The sequence below is a fragment of the Columba livia genome, chromosome 3 (assembly GCF_036013475.1).
Source record: "Columba livia isolate bColLiv1 breed racing homer chromosome 3, bColLiv1.pat.W.v2, whole genome shotgun sequence".
NCBI classification, from domain to species: domain Eukaryota; kingdom Metazoa; phylum Chordata; class Aves; order Columbiformes; family Columbidae; genus Columba; species Columba livia.
Window position 1 is genome coordinate 65,190,748 of NC_088604.1, and position 12,466 is coordinate 65,203,213.

The following is a 12,466-nucleotide window of genomic DNA, read 5'->3' on the forward strand; positions in this document are numbered from 1 at the left end:
CGGTGCTGGAGAGGGCCCCAGCCAGCATGAGGGAAACGGCTACTGCCTCTGCTGCAGCCAAAACTGGCAGGAAGACTTGGGGTTCAGTATTTCAGAAATAACTGTATATTTAGCAATGCTGTCTTTTTTGTTTGAAGTACCTGGGAGGGTTTGGATCAGATAATCATCTTTTAAAAGTGGTGTGGCTCAAGGATCTATTTCAAGGCTCCTCAGATTATATTCAGGGCCTGATCCTGCAATTTCTTGCTTTCTTTTCTCTCTCTCTCTCCCCCTCTATAAATATACTGACTGACTCCTATGAGATTAATTCAAACGGAGCAACTGCTGGATTAGACCTTAATCCCTTTTCCATCCATTTAAATCATCCTGAATGGTGAGGGATTGCGGGGTGTTCCAGTGCTGGCCTAAGACTCATTTTGTTCTGGCATATTTTTGTTGTTTTGCATCTGTTTTCTGTCTTTTTTTTTTTTTTTTTTTTCCTTTGGCAAATTCTCTGGCTGCAGTTGTATTTGCAATTTGCAATCTTACCAACATGGTCTGGCAATGATAACTGTCTTGAGGGGATCACTTTTCCCCTCTCTTGCTTTGCAATAGCCAGTTGGTACTTATGAAACATCCCCTTTGCTCTGCAGCTTCGTGGGGTGTGAAATTTGAAAGAATCATCTTAGTCACTTTTATAACTGTTGTGGGGTTTTTATTTTATTTTATTTTATTTTATTTTATTTTATTTTATTTTATTTTATTTTATTTTATTTTATTTTATTATTTTTGTTTTGGGTTTTTTTATCAGTTTCCCCCCTCCTCACCAGTCACTAGCTCCCACATACATTAAGAAGACAGCGTTGCCCAAAAAATTGGGGTAGGCTGTGCTCTAGAACAAAACTACACAGAAAAAGCCTCTTTGATATGTTTGATGATTTTTCTCAAGAGAAGTGGCTGCCAGGTCGCGGCCACCAAGCCCTCTGGGTATCAGCCCTTATTCTGGGGAACACGTTTGACAGCGAGCAGCTCCCTGCACAACCCCAACCATGGTGCTGGCACGGATGTGCCTCCCGTGACCAACAGCCCGTGCACAGCGCAGCTCAACACCATACAGCCCCACTTTTGGCCCCCAACATTCCGCAGGGGCGTAAACCCGGCTACCGAGGGCGCTGGCTGCTGTTTGGGACCGGAGGACGATGCGGGAAGCGGGCGGGCCGGGAAGTGCTGCTGGTGGCGAGGCTCCGGGGGCCGGGACGGCAGGGAGGCTCCCTTGGCCGCGGCGGGGACGGGGCGGCGTTGCCGCGGTGTGGGGGAGGAAGCCTCGCCGGTGGGCGTGGGCACGAACTGGGGCGAAATGCCCGAGGCAGCTGGCGGGGGCGGTGGGTCAGCCGGAGTAGGGCGGCGGCGGAGCCCGCGGGGCGGTGGCGGGGCGGGCCGGGCCGCGCCGCCCGCACCAACGCGGGATCGTGTCGCCCTCTGGTGGGAGCGGAGCGCGGCGCGGCCCGGCGAGGCGGGGCGGGGGCCGGGGTGCAGGCGGGATGCAGTGGGGGTGTCCGGCTGGGGGCCGGCGTGGAAAGGGTGTGGGTACAAGGCGCAGCTCCAGGCGTTTGTGTTCTGTGGGTGTGGGTTGGGGGTTTGGGGAGGGTCAGGGTTGATATGCGGGTGCAAGTGAGGGGGTGCGTGTGCCGCCCGGAGATCCTCTTTGTCTGCTGCGTTGTGGTGCAGAAGTCAGTCCATGCTGTGTTTTAGCCCTGAGGATAAACTGATGCTCTCATCTCTCTCAGCCCCTACGGCCTCTTGAGCCTCTTTGGGGTGTGAGGACTGATGTAATTTAAGAGGAAATGACTTGGCAATCCAGGTTCCCAGCTAGGGCAGCATGGTCCATGGCTGCACTCAGTAAGAGCACCAGCCCAGGAGGGCATGCTCCGGGGGTATGGGATGGGGATATGACCTTTGGTCCCCCATGATCCAGGAGGATCAGGGACTAGAGGTCTGGTCACAGCACTTTGCTTCATGCGCTGCCTGGGAAGGTTCTGCCCAGCGCTTCTCATGCCTCCAGGCTGGAGTGCGATGTGGCGTGAGAGCAGGATAGGTGCCACCAATATCCAGGAACCCCTGTTAGCAGCACTTCAGTACTTAAAACTCCCAGTTCATTCCAGTGAGAGCAGATACCTTTATATTCTCTTCGTTTTCTCACACATGCCCTCCCTAGGTTTGCTGTGCTTCTTGTTCTGTTGTGTCCTGCTTTTGTGTCCTACAGAAGAAGTTTAGTCAAAGCTGAAAGGTTTGAAATGCAGGTTGTTGACCTCAAAATTTTACCTGATTCAGGTCCACTTCTTGTGTATTACTGAGTTGAGTTTGTTCATGCTTAAACCCAGTTTGGGATTAACTGGGTCAGCAGAACCCACCTATATGTCACTGTTTGGGATAAATACATTGGATTTCTTTTGGGGGGGACTGCAGAAAAGAAATGTCATGTTGGCCCTTCCAGCCACATGCGGGAGGTAGTTGTGGATTTCAGAGCAGAAAACCTTTCTAGCAATGAGCTCCTGAAGGAGGGAGGGTGCTCTTTGCTATCTGGCATCAAACATGTTTTGAAAGTGTTGTTTGCTCATTGTTGTTGGTGCCAGCCTAGATCTCTGTTTGCCAGTGCTGGTGGTTTGGCATCACTGATCTAGAGTGAGATCAAACAAGGGGGAATACAGAGCCAGAGTCTCAGTTTATTTACCCTAGTGTGAGTGAATGGAGAGATGCCAGTGTTAAATGTAGGTAAGCAAATACATAATCTGTCACTTGGACTCATTTTGACACTTGGTAAGAATAACTTACAGTGCATCCTGTTGGACTACACTGAAAAAGCAGAGTGTGTGTGTCTACTTTATCCATACGCTCCTAACTAAAGAGAAGGTTTGTAATCCATTAACAAAGTGAAACATGAATGTTGTCAAACTCCATATCCATGTCACCCAGTGCAACTTGTATCTCTATGATTTCCCTTCTGTGGAATGTGTTCTTCCCTTCAGCAGGAAGAATAACAAGTAGATATGCAATATCTTAATTCTCTTAAATTGTTTGTAAGTGTCAACTAGATGTTGGGTGTAATCAAAAGAATGTCTTAAAATACATTTTAATACACCAAGTGAACCATTGAACAATATAGAACAGCCTGACACTACAGCTATTTTCAATATTCTTTTATTGTGCATAACATTTTGTTGTTGTAGTTCTGTGCTGACAGTGTGCTTAGTAGCTTGGCACAACTTATTTTTTGTCTGGGGAACATTCATAGAGGGTAAAGCAACACAGCTGATCAGGGGAGCTGGGCGCACTGAGCTTTTGCTCCTGATGAGTGTGGTCAAGGTATATGGCATCCTGTATTTCACCATTGCTGATTTCTATGTGTAGCTGGTCCTCCGAGTTTCACAAACTGGAACGAATTAGGTAACTGAAGTTGCTCTGTGTTCAAAATTCCAGTTTTGTTAATTTGGATGAAAGAAGTAGTAGAATTACTTTTAGCTTGTATCTGTAAACCACTCTCTTAGCTTGGATTTGAAGGTATGTCCTGTACAGTCTGCTCCAGGCAGCTGGCAACTGTTTTTGCAAGTGGGCAAACATGACTTAACCCTCAGGTAATGCTGTGTTTAAATGATTTAAACAGTTTGTTTGATTATTCATGTTTTTTCTTCTGACTTTCACAAATAGCCTATTGAATGAGTTTACTACTAGCTATTGAAACAGTGTCATTTAAGTAAATGTTACACAGTATTTTCACAAGGCCATTTTCTGTTTCAAATGTCTAAGTATTGAAGCAAAAGCTTGGTTCAAAATGTCTCACTTAGCTAATCAAGGAAAAGAAGTATCTGATCTCTGTCTGGTATTCTTAGTCTCAGCATTATTTTGACTAATCTTGCAATGAATTGCTGTGGACAACAAATAATTGAGACAATAATTCCAAATTATTAACTGAGAAACAACAATGTCTGCAGATTTAAAAAAAAAAGGGGGGGCAAAAAAGAACATTTTAATTTAACTTTTTCACTGTGAACTATCTGCCCAGCCATAGCTGTGCAGTAACTCTTGTTCGTATGGGGCTTTGGAGAACAGTAGCACCTCACTTGTCTTCCATGCTCTTTCTGCACAGCAGCCTTTGCAGAATACATGTGGCTTGTTGCACATCAGACTGGTGGTTAGGTAAAACATCTACAGTAAATAATTTCCAAGATTTTCCTTCTAGGTCATCAGTTTGTAAACAGCCTTTCAAAATTCTGGTTCCATTCCCCATTTGGGGGAAAATGGTGAAAATGGTTCCATTGCCCATTTGCCCCTGGAATAATAAATAGCAGGAGTCCTGCTCTTCCTCAGTTCTTCTCCTGAAGTGGATTCCAGGGTTAGAAGACAGTTTCTCTTGGATTTCCTTCATGGCTACAATTTGTTAACAAGAACTTGATTACTGCAGTGGAAGTAACTTCTAGGTTATGGCTACTTCTGACTATTTGCTGATGTAATCAATTACACTAATAGTGTAGCAGCAATCCCCTGCTACTACTTGAGGTGTTCCTCCTATTTCAGTAGCATTTCTGCCCTGTGGAATGAAGGATTTGGCAACAAAAACGTCTCATGCTCCAACCATTGTGTCAGGCTGTGGTTGGGTGACAGTAGCTTTGTTACACCTCAGGCAGGCTCTGTGGGATATTTACAGCTTTTCTCAACTTCAGACCTGAATCCTAGCTTCCTACATGTGTCCCTGACTCTGCTTGATTTGGGCTGTCCTGTGCTTGAATGTCACAAGCATGTTGAATAAAACTGAGTCAGGTTATGGCAAGTGCCTTTGGCTGTTGAAGGTAAAAAATCACACTTACTATTTTTCACTAACATGTGTTAGTGAACCACGACCAGAAACAGGACTGTATTGTTGTGTGAACTATGCAAATATGAAATAAAAAGTCTCATCCTGGTACAATGGCTATAAGCAACAAGTTGTCAGTTCAAATGAAGGGCAGAGTGGCGATAATCAAGGTAACTTTTCTATTTTATGCATGTCTTCCAATTGGCTAATCCTAATTGACATTTTTTTTTTTTGTCCAAAATATATTTCATTTTCTGCTTCCTTATATTCTATAGATATTGTGTAGCATGAGTTGCTACACTTCTGTCTCACATTCCAGGTGCTGCCAAAGGCAAATGACCTTCAGCAGCAGCATTTTCCCATGATGGCCTGTGCCTGGAACTGGAAAAAAAGAATAAAAATGAAATGAACAGTTCAGTGTGACCATACAGCTTGAGTCACTTCACCTATGTCAGATGGCAAACTATTTTTAGTATTCTGGCTCTTGTACAGCCAATTTATCTTGCAAAGAGGAAAGAAACCCTTTATCTCAGGTGGGTGCTTTACCTTTCACCAGGAGGTTTACTTGACCAGTTTTGCTCCTCTGATGCATTTGTTCTCTTGTGGTTTTCATGTATTCTCTGTGCCAGCAGAAGTACTGGATCCCGCAGGATGAAGACAGTTAGGCAAACAAGGTAATCACTGAGGCTTTCACCAGTCAGTTCCTCAAAATTAAACTGAGCAACATTTATCTGGGAAAACATAGCATTGCTCTGCCTGGCGAATTTCCATTGCTCTTGCATAATGTGGATACATTTGGCATAGACATACCATGAGGTTCAAGTCTCAGGAAAGGATGCCAAGTAGTCACATCTGCTGGCTTGGGTGCCAGAGCAAACACTCCGTGTTGCCTGAGTCAGGGCTTATGCTTCTCTTGGAGTTCAGAAGACTAGTGGAGGGAAAACTGTCTGCATAAAGGAATTTCAGCTGAATGTTCATATAGCTCTCAGATTTCTTTGTGCAGCTCTGGCATCTCAGCACTGATTATCACCCAGATAACTGTTCCCCCAACACCAGGTTGACCCTTTCAGGATCAGTGAGACCATATGCTGGGGAAGCACTAGGCTGGTATATTAATGTGGCTTTTATGAGAAAAATGTGGAATTCTGGTGATATATCACTTCCAAGATCCCACCTATTTTTAAGTCGTGGTGCATGCAAATTCTTGCTTAGATATGCAAAGAAGTTAAGTTTCCTCATAGTCTGAAGAAACTCTGCCCTAGTGGGAGGAAATGGTGGTAGATTGCTTTCATTCACAACTGTCTTGTTAGGCTCATGTAGACTCATCCCAAGGAAAGCCACCCATTTTTTTCTCATGTTTGGGAATAGGAATCTGAGGCAACCAATCATTCAACAGTTAAATTCCCTACTTGATTTCATAGCTCCTGGGGAATGGCTTGCCTTATAGATAATATCAACATTTTCCAAGGCTAAGTGGGGCCTCTCATCTCTCCTGACTGCTGTTTAATGCATAAATGTATTTACAATTACAGTTCAGTATGATAAACTCAGTGCATACAGTTGATGTTCAGAAAGTAGCTAAATTGTTGTTTTCTTTGCCAGTGCGAGTAAAAGATATCCAGTGTGGAAAGTCAATACAGAACACCATTCCTCTACCACCCAGACAACAAAAAAATCATAAGAGAGTAAGGCTGGAGGAAAAGTAAGGCTGGGACAGTTGTCGCAGTCCAACACAAGGCATTTATATCAGGGATTACTTTGAAGTTCCTGAGAGCAGCTAACTTTCTGTTAGCCCTCTGAAAACATAGCCAGCTGTAGGGGAGATACCAGGTAGATCACTATTCAGCATCACTTCAGTATAACGGTGCTGCCTTAAGACACTATTTTTAGGAGAGTGAGATTGAGCATGCACTTCACACAGAAGACCACGTCAGAAGCAGCAGCATCACATTGTAGATTTTGAGGGGGACAGTAAAGGAAGGTTTTAGCTGTTTTCTCTGCAGGAGGGCTTCCCTATAATGCTTTATGGGTCTTAAGTTGCAGTTGTACGTTCTGCAAACCTACTTCTGCAGCATTTCCTTTATTAGTTAAAGGCACTGACGTTTGCGGAGCATAAGTTTCAGAATCACAAACGCACATTTATCTGAAACAGCCTGAAATTGTTGGTCCAAGTGTTCCTGGAGAAAATGGCTGAATAGCCATGGAACTGAAAACGAACAGTGCTATCTGAGTCAGTCATACCTGTCATGACTTCTGTGTGAGCTGGATTTTGCACTCACAAAGTACAGTTTGGAAGTGAAACATGGAGTTTGTATCTCATTCAAAAACAATAATGAATTCATTCAGATATTTGATAGTATATATTAATAGGAGCAAACAGAGACTTCATCCCTGTGATACATTATTTGCTGCAAGCAATTTATGCAGATGTTGTTCTTCTTTTCAAAAGGGAAGTCAGCAAATATCTTCTGTGGGATATACTTTATTGTGACTCTCTTCAGCGGAAATTAGCAAAGATCCCTGATAGAAGCATTTGCTTGTTGTTTAATTCAGACTTTTTCTGAACTAAAGGAGGAGGTAGACATGGTCAATGAATAGGGGCAGATGCAGCCCAGCCTTGGTGGGTGGGAAGGGCAGAAATGCAGCCAGACAGCTTCCATCATGGTCAGCTTGGCTGTGCTTGAAGCACTAAGCAGAGCTTATGGAGCAGGCTATGATAATTTTCTGAGTTCTTGTGCTTATTTCTGAGTAAGCACATCTGTGGATGTTGTCAGGAGACTTTTCTGCTGGGCTGACATCTTGCAAAACTCAGGAATGTAATCTGGATCTGAACCACTGTGAGCTTCCCCCTGAAGTGAAATGTGTGCTTTAAAATATCCTGCTGAAACAGAGTACCAGTGAACAAACTGTTTAGTGAAAAGTTTGTATATTAGCCTCCAGTAGCCAAGTTAAGTTTGCAATGAGCTCAAACCAGGCTGCTCAGTGCTTCCTCTCATTGGGTCTTGAAAACTTCAAAGGATGAAGGCTGCACAATGTCTTCATTTCATGGAGAAATGACACTTGCAATAATTTAATCAAAGGTAGAAGCTCCACACACCTTCAGCCAGGCCACTGTCTCCCTGGTACAGTACTTCTTCCTGCTGACTGTGGAGTTTCGTTTTCGTTTTAGTGAGACTGTAGGTTGTCAAGCCACAGGAGACAGAGATTCAGAAGAGCAGTGTAGAGGTGCAGAGGGAACTACGGGCAGTTTTGGCATCAAAATGTTATAAAGCTGCATCACTAAATTGTGCCACCAGACCTCTGGACAGTCAAGCCTAGCAATCCACCTGCATGAGTAATGTGATGTTGTCTGTTGTCTATTCTGTCACTGTCTAGTTTGTGTCACAATTTTAAAAGACTCTAGATGTTAGCATGAGGTATCATGAACTGAATTTACAAACTTGGAGGAACTACAGAGTTTTCTATTTAGTCCAACAATGTCCCACTTTTCCAAAGTGCTGCAAAAACCCTGCAAACCCCCATACTTGCAAATCATCTTTAAAATCAAACCATTTCATCATAATCCAGCAATAGTGAAAGTGGTTTTGTATTTAGTGTGTTTTGTTGCACTAAATAGGGTTTGTTACTTCTCATATTCAGAATTACTGCATCTACAACAGGTCTACGAGAGAGACGCCACTCATGGTAGGAGTATTTTATCACATGGATAGTTGTGGAGAAATGGCAATCACAATACACCTGCAAAGCCCCATTCTCAAAACAATCTTGCAACAAGCTATGCTATAAGAAAAGTAGCCCTAAAAACAAAAGCCCCCACAATGACTATTCCTCAATCACTTCTCTGTGCCAGCCTCCTGAGTATGAAATGCCATCATGGCTGAGCATAGAGAAGTGATTTATAACAAAAATGAAGCCTGCGATGACTAAAGGTCTACACAAGACCAGAGAGTTTGTTTGCTGAGCTACTATGCAAATTTAACAATTAAATCTTCTTTCAGCTCCTGAGGGAATAAGAGGGATTACTAAGAAGAGGAATTTGACATGACTGAAAAAAAAGAAAAAAAAAAAAGAGGTGAAAATGGAAGGATTCCCTGCAGTTGATCAGTTCTGCCCTGCACAGTAGGCATCACAAGAGTTAGTAAGAATTACTACAGAGACTTCCAGGAATATTTGTACAAAGCAGGGAAAATACAAAGATGAAATATAAAACTTCCACTGCATAAGTCAACTTTTATTTGTTTGTCTGTTTGCAAAACTGAATTATGAATTTATCTTCAAGGCCTCGAGTGAACTCCACAATTCTTGCTTCTGCATCCAGCCAACTAAAAATAACTAGATAACCTCAGAAGGGGAAAAAAAAAAAAAAAAAAAGGAAAAAAGCCAACCAAGAAACAACAACTCTCTTTGGTTTGACTTATCTGAGTCTTTTTAATTTTTTTCCCCACTATCCTCACTTCCTAAGCTTGGTAGTTTGAACAAGAGACTTCTGTTTTGACAGGCTGTCTCCTGGGCTCCCCACTGAAAAGGCCAAAGCTCCGAGTGAAGCAGCAGCAGCTGCCTTTAAACAGGAGACGAGCACTTCTTGCTTTCCCATACTGCATGCAAATAGAGAGGCTCAGTGCTACCCAGCTCTGCTAAGCTTCCCTCCAGCGTGCCTTCTGCATGGCAATGGCCAGTACAAGTGATCATCCAGCAACGTGCCTTTAAGTGTGTTAATGTCTCTGACCCTGCTCCACTGATTACCCGCTTCGGCGGGGGACACGTCATCTGTACAAACAGCGTTTACGGAGCTCGCAGCCTCCCAGCTGTACGTGACAGGGAGCACTGCTTCGTGCTCTGGCTGTTCAGCAGAGCTTGGTGAAGGGCAGCTGCCCCTTCTATGCCTGTAAGTAACACTTCCATGACAACACCTTCAGCTCATTAGTTTTGTTTGTTTCTTTCTAGAATGGCAGTATATTTTCTTGTCTTTTTTTAAGTGCGCAAAAGAATGGGCCATCATATCTGTTACTAAGCTACCCACGGGGTAATTCAGGAGAAGGCTGGAGGTTTTAACAAACAGAGGAGAGATGATCACATGGCAGAAACTATATTTACTCCTCCAACCCCCCCACCTCACCACCTGATCCTCTGCTGTGGTGCCAGAACCAGAGCCAGATACGTATGTTGATAGTCACACATGAAAGAAAATGTGTTTAATAAAGTGAGAAACTCTAACCCCCCAATTAACAAAACTTCAAGCAAAGGGAGTCAAGATAATGCTCTCTTCTACCTTGCTGTTTATTTCTTTGAAGAAGGAGAAAGTGATGCTGCCTTCCCTCTGACAAAGAGAAACCAAGTACCCAGTCAAGCCCAGAAGAGTTAAATTGGGGTGGACTCTATGGGAGTGAGGCAGCAGGTGGGTTATCAGGGTGTTTGTGAAGGTGATCTTTGAGTTGACATATGTAGCCGTTTTCCCAGGGCCACGCAGCGGCTCTGGGCTGCCAAGGCATGGGCCACTATCCACATCTCATTTTTGACTTGGCTCTGTCCCCCTAACCAGGGATCCTGAAGCTGTAAACTCTGTGCCAGTATGAGATATCAGCACCATAGCTTGGGAAAAAACTCATAGCCAGTTGGCACCATAAAACACGCCCTAGATCTGTGCCCTAGAAGGAAAGACAGAAGCAGAAATATGCAGAATACATGTGAAGTCTCCATCTGGTCATGTCAAAATCCTTTGCTGATTGCCCAACATACATTTACACATCTTTTAAAACTGACTCCAGACTGGGAATAGAAAGGCAATTGTAACATGTGATGTATATGTCTGGACTCTGGCAAAATTGGCGGGGAGGCTGATACAGTCCCTAATCCGCACAGATGAGGAGAAAAGCCACAAGCAAACCACCATTTTGCTTTGTTGCTTCCTGTACAAACTTCTTCGGGTTCAGTTGTGCAAGATAGCATAACCCACCAACTTAGGAAATACAGAGTAATGCTGAGAGTCCTTTTCATATCAAGCAAGGGATTTTCCTCACCTTTGAAGCCAACTCTGGAAGCGAAACTATAAAGGGAGGACAGTCACCAAAGAGCTGCTCCTAACAGCTATTAAGGACTATCTATGGACATGTTATTGGGAAAAAAAAAATAGAAAAAAAAGGAAATAAATAATGTTATCATTTTATAGAGAATATTATTTTTACCCCTAAACCCCAGAAAATGTGGTTAAATCTTCAATCTTTATCCAGATATTTTTGGTAACTTTCACAACACAAGTATTTCAAGACACTGTTGTGTAGAATATCATGTGTGTGCTGTAGATATTCCCATATTTAGGTTCTTGTCTCACCAAACTTGAATGGCCTGTTTTTTTTTTTCTCCTGCTATAAAGACTGGACCCTAACTGGAACATGTGGGCAGAGATGAGGAACAGCAACACAGCTGGTTTTCTGTTTTCCTCTCCCTCTACACATGCCTACCCACAGAGAATACAGTTAACTCTCATTAATAATAGGAGCTGTGTGCATGAACAGCAGCCAGGCAGACACAGTGGGCCAGGGATAAGGATTCATCCAACAGACAAATCCAGCAGGGTTGGTGCAGAGCAGAAAGAGGACAGAGGTGGCAGTGCACCTCACTGGCCCACAGACATTACAAAAGCAAGGGTGCACTGCTCCCTCAGAAGCTATTGAGTACAGAATGGGGAGAGAAATAGGGCTGAGCACAGGGGGTTGGTCAGAAAACCACAAAGAAGAGAAAATGTCACCTTCAGGGCGGAGGTGGTTCTGTAAATGCTGATTCAGTTACGGTCTGAGCGAGGGCATGGAGATATTGAAATGAAAAGGCTCCTGTTTACTTTAACAAATTGCTATACAATGACTATCTACTTGGGTCTCTGCCACCTTCTTCCCAGCAGTTTCTCCCTCCTGTAACCTAGATGGTCTTACTGCAGTGGCAGTTTGGCTCACAAGCCCTCCTTCCTTCTCTGCCAGCTCACCTGCCACCCCAGCCAGCTTTCACAGTAGCCACAAATCCTCCACTGCTCCTGCCTTTTGCTGGCAGCACTTTCTACGGTAAGTATCTTTGGTAGCTCAACTTTCAAGACCACAGGCTGTAGCACACGGCAGGTCATGCTCCCTTTCTGGGCCATTCATCAGTGGTCTCCATATTGGAATGGAAATAAGAAGAAACACAAATTGAGACTGAAGTAAGCTAAAAAGTGGAAGAAACCCTCAATGCCTGCTTGCTATAAGCCAGAATGTCCATCCTTTACTTTTATGAACATCAGCATAACTCACAAAATTAGGGAAAGGAAAAAAAATGTTCCACCTTGAAGCAAATTTTCTCAGTCAAGTTAAATGTTTTTCTCTTGAACAGCAGGATTTGTAAAAGAAATGCTGATACAACCTTAACTTTGGCGGCACAAGCACTGGGGCTGTTATAATCAATGTAAAAAGCAGTATCAGTGCTTCGAGCATCAGTAAGAATCCTTGAGAACCCTGCATAGATTGGTAAAAACAACAAAGAAAGGGTCACAACTCAACAAGAAGGGCACAGAAATTTCGGTTCTTTGGCTGAGGTTCAACAGCTTCTTTATCCTTGATATAGAAACAATATGAAAATACAATGTCATTTACCCACAATCTTAAAGCTGAAGTT